Raw genomic sequence first — 8,948 nt, forward strand, 5'->3', positions numbered from 1 at the left:
GTAAAAATATTATTACCCATAACTTGTGGGCTGTTAGTAGGCGAGATCTGGCCTGTATAAACAAAAATACTTGTTTCACATCCTAAAAAACAGGACGCATATCAAACATAAATAAATAATTAAATAAACAAAATAAAATTTGTTAATATATTAACAAAAAAGGCCTGTGGTGGGGACTAATATCTCGTCCACAAACGACCTACGTCAACAACTGCCCTCATTCTGCGCGGCGTGGAGTCCACAAGATTATGGAACAAGTTAGGGGAGAGTCGGGTAGTATCGGACATCGGGTAATATCGGACAGTGAGTTTCTTTCATCTACCACACGATGATAGTACCTGATTCACATGGTTACGTTTCTGTGATGTCGCATAGAGAAACGTAACCATGTCATTCAGGTACTACCATATGGTGGTAGATGAAAGAAACGCATTGTCCGATACTACCCGATGTCCGATACTACCCGACTCTCCCCTAAATTCATGGCCAACTTCTCCCACGCATCTAGAACTCTCCCAATAATAATCATCGGTTTTTGATCCCGGGTCTTCGACGTACTAAGATGGCACTCTAGTAATTCAGATAACAGTGCATCAGGTTAATACAAAGCAGAACCCTTGGATGTAATGCTGCATTATAAATAATCGTGTGTTTGGCAAGGCACGACCAAAGATGAAAGCATACAAGCGAGATGCAGAAAGGAATACATGAACCTTGGTAATCGCCATCGGGAATAATTGAAAGCGATTAGAGCTGGCGAGCTGGAAGGTTTGCCAATGGAGCACTGTTAGCACCTCTGTATCAATCCGCTGCATACCGGAGCGAGGAAAGGCTTCCCGGGGTTGTGACATACGCGTGCCTTTCGTACTTTGCCGCTAATGATGTCGGCACACATTGAATTACATTCCGATGCTTTATGCCAAGACAATACTGCCAACTTTGCAATGGACTAGAAACGGTATCAATGTAAAACATAAATCAAAGAACGACTTTAAATTACCCATCTTCTTTCGTTCTTCGTCTGTTTTCCTGATCTTTTTATGCCGGCTTACCAGTCACACACAAAAATTCTACGTGTTTCCGTAATGCTGTGCAATTTATCTTATTATATTGTCTCTAAGTTCCTCTACAGTGCATTGCGAGGTTTATTCCTGTATACTCAATGTTCGTTTTTCTTTTTTCTTAGATTGTGAATAAAAATTTCATCAGAAGATGTCGCGAATGTGTGAATGCAGATGGACATTACTTGGAACTCCTAAATAATAAGATAAAATATTTTGAGTTTTGACTTGATTTACAATAAAGCCATTACGCTAAAACCAATTAAAGGATTCACTAATTACTTAATCAGTTAATTACTATGTAATGTATATTTTTAATAGCTCAACTGATGAATTATTTAGGCTTGTAAATTGAATTAATCTGCTTGTTTTGTATTATATACTTTTCTATAGTTCAACTGATGAATTATTTGGGCTTGTAAATTGAATTATTCTGCTTGCTTTGTATTACATATTAGAGTCCTGCATAACCGGTTAAGGAAGCTATAAAAGACAGATTGCTACTGAACGCCTGGCGCTATAGACAGTATGCGAAGCTCTTCCGTCTCGCGGAGTAGTCCAATGTTCGGTTTAACGAATGTCCGAGTCTCACTCGGTTGGACGGCTCTGGGTCATGAAAGACAGATAATATTGAGCCATCCAGGAGTTCCAAGAATCGTTGCAAGGACGCGATTATCATCGTGTACCTTTCAAATGATATTTCCTCTTCTGTCCTCATTGATTGAAGCACGCATCATGAAACTACAATCATTAGACTTGACAGTGCTTTTATTTTTATTAATAACTTATCTCCCTAAAAACGATTTATTAGAGAAATAATAATACACCCACTTAGAATAATTAAAAGACATAGGCTATATTAACAACTACTCTTTCAGAGATAGCCTATGTATTTTGAGTTTAAAGTCTGAACGTTACAATAGTCAGTGTGTACATATTTGCTCTTTTCTTTTGTAAGTAATTGTAATTTATTTTATTCTTGTATTTGTTTACATGTCAGATTTCATCTATGCATTACGTTTATTTCCTTTGTTGTTACCGGTGTCCATTAGTTGATTTATATATTGGTTATGAAGATAAATGTACCAACGTGTCCAATCAATTATAACCCTATTTCAAGCTAACTTACTTATGGCTTTTAAGGAACCCGCGGGTTCATTGCTGCCCTCACTTAAGCCCGCCATCGGTCCCTATCCTGTGCAAGATTAATCCAGTCTCTATCATCATATCCCACTTCCCTCAAATCCATTTCAATATTATCCTCCCATATACGTCTCGGCCTTCTCAAAGATCATTTTCCCCCCGGCCTCCCAACTAACACTCTATATGCATTTCTGGATTCGCCCATACGTGCTACATGCTCTGCCCATCTCAAACGTCTGGATTTAATGTTCCTAATTATGTCAGATGAATAATACAATGCGTGTATCTGCGTTGTGTAACTATCTCCATTCTCCTGTAACTTCATCCCTCTTAGCCTCAGATATTTTCCTAAGAATTTGAAGCTAAGCCTTTTTTTTTAATTAGGAAAAGTAAATTTCCTTCAATTGTTACTCCATTTGTGTAGTTACAAATGTCATCAGAGTTCCTGTATTGGTATATCTGTGGTTCTGTCTAGCCAGGCGCAACCGCTTCAAGGCCGGATATTCGAACGAATGTCCAACCTCGCCGGTTGTTCTGCAACCGGTCGAATATAAACCAGTTGTAAGCGCTGTTCTGCAGCATCTGTTACATACATTTCTATAGCTCAACTGAAGATGTATTTTTCTATAGTTCAACTGATGAATTATTTAGGCTTATAAACTGAATAAATCTCCTTGTATTGCATATTTTTGCTTAGTTCAACTGATGAATAATTGTATATTCTTGTAAATCGAATTACTCTATTTAATATGTATTGTATCCTATGTGACGTATTAATCGATTTTCAGATTTTTGCTCTATTAAATAAATTAAATAGTGATACAGCAAATAATAAAATCTCCTGTATGTAATTATATATATTTGTTTAGAAAATGTAAGAATTCACAATCTCCTATGTACGGTTGCTATGGGATGAATATATGTATGTTTTTTCTCTTCCTACTGAAAAATTTTATATTTTTATATTTTTATATTTTAGGAGTTATTGCAGGAACAACGACGATATAAAGGACACGCGTAACCTGAGAGAAAATGCCTTGGACAGAGAGTCCGACAATTAATAATAATAATAATAATAATAATAATAATAATAATAATAATAATAATAATAATAATAATAATAATTTATTTATTCAATCTGGCAGAACGAAGGCCAAGAACTCTTCCGCTCAGCCAGACTTCGGAGGTCTAACGAGAAGAAAGTTAAAAAATGGAAGGCGATGGTGGTAGACGCCACTATACGAAAGTCACAATCGATATAGAGTTACTGACTTCCCTAATGATTTAGGCTACGTCAAATTGTATCGGGAGAGTTCGAGAACTTCTGTCGAATTTCAGCAACAGACTTCGAAATGTTACTATGCGAAATAGGGCAAAAAATTTGCAAGAAAGACACAGATTGGCGAGAAGCAATACGGTACCTGTTCATGAAAGACTAGCACTAACATTTCGATATCTGGCAACAATTGCTCTCTGCTGCTAAAACGAACTACGAACAAGTGACAAATCCCGTCCACAGCGAAGGCGAGCTTCGTTTGATGTACCGACAAGCGACGGATCACTACCGAACGATCGATTCGCCATCGTTGTGCCGTCAGTCAGCGAATGTATTCGTGCGTTGCTCGTTCGTTATGTCTGTGCAGGCGGCTAAAGACAACCATGTCTTAGGCGGGAATACAATCTACGACCACAGTCTAGTATATACAATCACGAAGCTCAATACGTAGTAAATATGCAAACATTAGATAGTTGCTCACCACTAGGATCGCTAATATCGCCTCATTACAGGCAATGCAAAATAGAACCGTCACAGTCTATTGTTTCTAGCACCCTCAAAACTCAAGCTTCGTTACTGTATATAGTAGACTGTGTTACGACCTGGCTCCCATGCAGTATGGACGCAACGCCTTCGTACGCCAGGACCGGCGGGTTTCCCATTGCTTGTATGTAATTTCTTGACTCAAATACAGCAGGAATTCCAATTAACTGTTAATAAAATTCTTTGCTACTTAAGTAATAGCTAAGCTTGTTTATATACGCTCCATTAGCTTTCCTATTACGGCTTCTTTGTGCTTGATATTTGTGTGTGTGACCTCTTGCGTCTTTATCCATATTCGACTCTCAAACTGACTGCATACGCCAGATGGCAGCAGGATTCGCTTATCCTATAATCAATTGTGTGCGCTCCTCCACTAATGAATGATGTAATTCCAGTGCCTTGTTTGCAATTGATGTTATAGGTTAACTGACGCTCATTGCAGACGAATCTTTGCTGTCCCAAGAGGATGCAGGTGACGTCATATCCCACCAGACTGAAATGTATCACCCTCTCACACACGAACTTCAAAGCAGCCTGGACATAGAGGAGCCAGAAACTGAAATACAGCAGAATCAGTATCTCCAGTGATGGAAATATGTTACCGGAATTGAAGGGTTCAGAGCTATAGTGGGCCAAGCGCCATTTATTGAAAACGGAGAAAGCAAGGGTTAAAGTTAAGTGAATACCATAGTTTAATTAAGATTGACATATCATTTAGTTTTAATTTATACTTTATATTACTTTTTATATGTTTCCATTGAATTATGGTAATAACTTCATTTTAACCCTTGTTTTCTATTGTTTTAGTAAATGGCGCTTGGCCCACTATGGCTCTGAACCCTTCAATTAAAATTTTAAAATCACGAAAATGCTTCGTAAACAGTAGTATAATTTAGTCATTTTAAACTGTTTACTAGTTCCAGTAGTTGTCAAACCTAGCCGAAGGCTACGGATTTGCAAGAATGAAAAATAGCTCTAGGATTTTTAGGTGCCAAAAAGTGCTTAAAACATAAGAAATATGTTGAAAAATATATAAAATATTTTATTTAAGAAGTATTAACTGAATGTACTATAGGATAACCACGTTTTCGAAATATAACAATAAATGCGGCATGTTTGGGAAAAAAATATACCGACCGCTTGCGAAACGATTCTGGTGGTTTGTGGGTCCGCTTGCGAAAGACCACTGCAACATTTTCCTTCCCGACTTCTATTGCTTGAGGGGTGAACAGAGTAAGTATATAAAAAATCTAAGTTTAACAGACCACAGCAGCAACTTTCATTTCCATTTTCACAGATTTAGGACTGTCTACGGCTTGGTTAAAAATGTTGCTGTTTAAAAACTAGATACACACTTGGCACATTGTCGATAAGTTAAATTGTTGAAGTCTGCAGTTTTCTTGCTTGAAATTTAATTCCGACAGTTTTTATGTACAGTATTTCAGAAATGTGATTCTGCTGGCCCTGTAATCATTCCATTGATTCATTAGGAAGCATTTTTTTCCTCTTCACTGTTCCAAATTTCTTCCGCGTCCTGGATCATGTCTAAGTACTCACGATTTGTGAACTCTAGCATCTCGTAGTTTTGAAATAAACTAAACTGTATCGCTGTATGTCCAACTACAATGTAAACATCACAACAGCTGATCAGTTGCGAGTACTAGGCGAACTGTCTGCCGTCCGGACAGCGATGCCAGATTTTTAGACCTTCTGTACGTGTCCCGACAATCAATGTTTCCAATGTTTCTTCAGTCGATTAATTCGAAATCTGCGAATTCTCTAATTAAAATACGGCTGCAACGTGAACATAACAAATGTTCTCTTCGTTGTTATACAAGAAATTAAACCGTATTTTAAACAGCATTCGTAAAATTCGGGATCGAAATGTCGGCATAAAAGTATTATTTTTTCAAAAACCTCGCAAAAGCGAGCAAAATGGTATTATACTTTTTTGTTCGTTATATTTCAAGGAATCACATCCTACAATTAATGTACTACCTTACCTTCCAACCTGTATATGCTATACAAATAGGAGCGATCAAAAGGCAAGAGTGAATAAAATTAACATTACGAAGTCGAGAATCAGTCCTTGCGACATCTGGTTGTGGGGTCACATGAAGGGACTAGTTTATTCTCAACGACACGCCATCTGATGAATGCAATTGTGGCTGCAGGAAATACAATTCGGGATATTGTTCAAAGAGCAAGACATTCATGGCGGAGGAGGGCGGAATTGTGTTGTGAAGTTAGTGGTGGACATTTCGAGCATCTTCTGTGAACTTGCAATATAAACAACCACGTCATTAAACAACACTCTCAGAAAAGTAGCTATTGCCTTTTTTTTTAACTGTTCCAATCATTATATCTATAATGAAGCGGACAAGACCGCAAGATTATATGAAAAAATATGTTTAATTTTTAGTATAGAATGCTCTGAACTACTTTGTAGTAAAATTTTGAATAACGAACAAAATGTTCTTGTACGTTACAATACAGATTTAATAATTTAAAAAAATAATTATTAGAGTATTATACCATTTTGGTCATAATAACAATACTGTTATGCGAAAATAAACCTTTTAAGATACAATTTCACCAAAAATCTCTTCTTCGATTTCCACCTCACACTAGCCTTATTAGGTCTCGCAAAATGTTATTTAAAGAAGCAAATTTAAGCATAAGGCTCTTATCACGATCGAATAGCTGACGGGACCTGGCTCTAACAGAGGCTGAGGCAGGGTGGCCAACCTGTCAGCATCGAATGTCACTGTCGGACTTAGACAATCATCACATATATAGACCGCACAAGGGCCAAAGCGTACCTGAGTGTAAGAACCCTTCGCGGTTCCAGCCTTCGTAAAGCTAGCCAGCCACAAGGATTTCCACGACACATTATAATGAACGTAAAAACAGTAACAACACACATAATGTCTATCTCGCTATTAACAGAGATGTTTTACTGTTCCGCTCAGCTGGTTGATACAGATCGTGTTTTCAGAGACCGCCACGACAGCCGTTAACCGAACGGTTAGAGCATCGACTTTCCAGACAGCACAATATTAAAATGCTGGAGAGTTGAAGTAAAATTTGAGGTAGAGAAAATTAATGGTTTTATGGTAAACTTACAGCACTCTTTTTATAATTACTCTTGTTTGTGTATGCACTGGTATTTAAAAGTTAAATGAATATTGAGAGATATAATTGGTTCATAATGAAATTATAAATACGGAATGAGGAAATTATTTCACGCACGAAAAACGGCAATTTTGCTGTCGGCGGGCGCGTTTCCAAATGCTGGTTACGGTGACAGTGCAATATTGGCGAATCCATACAAATAGTTGAAACATAAATTACTCACTCAGTAAAAAAAAAGACATTATGAAAGTATCTGCCTTCTTGTTCCTAACATTTTTGGTACTAAGTTCTTTATGGTGAGACAAGGGAAGAATTTCTGTAAACGATTATTTTTAGTAAACTCTCTCTAAAGCGATTGCTTTGAAGACTAATAACTAAAGATGGAACTTTTTTTATAAACAAACATAACTTACAGTACCTAGGCACTATTCGCGCAACTGAATTTTGCTACATAATATATTTTATGCCATCTTAGCATTATAAACAGGTTGTTATTATATCCAATATCGTGCGTAATCGGCTTATTATAGCACGCGTGCCAATGAAAGTAATGAATGACGTATTCGATTTGACGTAATACCAGAACGCTTGCTAACTTGCTTACCGCTTCTACGTGCGACGTAACAAGAAATTAAATGATGGATGAGTGGAACAGAGAAAAATTCTCCCGGCACCGGGATTTGAACTCGGGTTTTCAGATCTATGTGCTGACGCTCTATCCACTAAGCCACATAGGATTCCCATCCCGATGTCGGATTGAATCCTCTCAGTTTAATTTCGACCTCTTGGATTCCCTCCAGTGGCCTACCCTCATGCACTGCGTCATAGACAGTATGGCAGTGGCACAATGTTCACACATGTGCAGAGGTGCACTCGTTATGAGTGACTAAGTGGCCGGGATCCGACGGAATAAGCGCCATCTTAAATCGCGAAGTGATTATTTTTCGCATATCATATATTATTACGATGTACCGAAGTACATATGATATTTCCGTGCAGAAATTCTGCGTCATCATATGTGTGGACATTGTGCCACTGTCATACTGTCTATGACGCAGTGCATGAGGGTAGGCCACTAGAGGGAACCCAAGAGGTGGAACTTAAACTGAGAGGATTCAATCCGACATCGAGATGGGAATCCGGTGTGGCTTAGTGGATAGAGTGTCTCTCGTAGAGCTGCAAACCCGGGTTCAAATCCCGGTGCCAGAAAATTTTTCTTTGTTCCATCGTCATATGATGACGCAGAATTTCTGCACTGAAATATCATATGTACTTCGGTACATCGTAATAATATAAGAAATGAAATGCAGGACGAAAGGTAAAGTATTATTTATTTCCAATATTTAACAATTTTGTATCACTTTAGTAATATCACATAAAACAGTTCTGTGGTTCAGAGAAACTACATTAACAAAATAAAGAAACATTTTGTAACATAATCTGCAAGGTCATCCATTTCTCTTTATTCAATGTCAATGCCAGGAGCAATTAATCGATACGAACATATGAAGACTCTGTCAGGTATAGACCCCGAATTTGTTTCATAATTTATTTCCTACAATTTATAATGCGAAGATGCCAGAAAATATTGCTTACAACTCGTGGATAATCTTATTATGACACTCGTGTTGCCATAATCATCAAGAATATCCAGTTGTTGCATAAATAACTATTAACCACCATTTAGCAGAACAATAATATTATTATAAGAGTGTCACTTTTCTACGGAGAAGGCTCAGGTTCAAATTTGGGCGAGTACAAGAAGATTTTGTGGTAAAAATAAAAATCCT

General features: G+C 37.5%; 1 long non-coding RNA gene across 1 annotated transcript in view; it reads left to right on the forward strand.

Moving 5' to 3' along the window:
* The window catches only part of LOC138703486 (uncharacterized), a 30,256-nt gene extending 22,437 nt beyond the window's left edge, over positions 1-7,819 (forward strand). The window contains exon 3 of the long non-coding RNA XR_011333192.1: positions 4,445-7,819. This is a non-coding gene — a long non-coding RNA (uncharacterized lncRNA). The remainder of the gene's footprint in view (positions 1-4,444) is intronic.
* Positions 7,820-8,948: the final 1,129 nt, after the last annotated feature.

This window comes from Periplaneta americana, chromosome 7 (assembly GCF_040183065.1).
Source record: "Periplaneta americana isolate PAMFEO1 chromosome 7, P.americana_PAMFEO1_priV1, whole genome shotgun sequence".
In the NCBI taxonomy this organism is placed as follows: Eukaryota; Metazoa; Arthropoda; class Insecta; order Blattodea; family Blattidae; genus Periplaneta; species Periplaneta americana.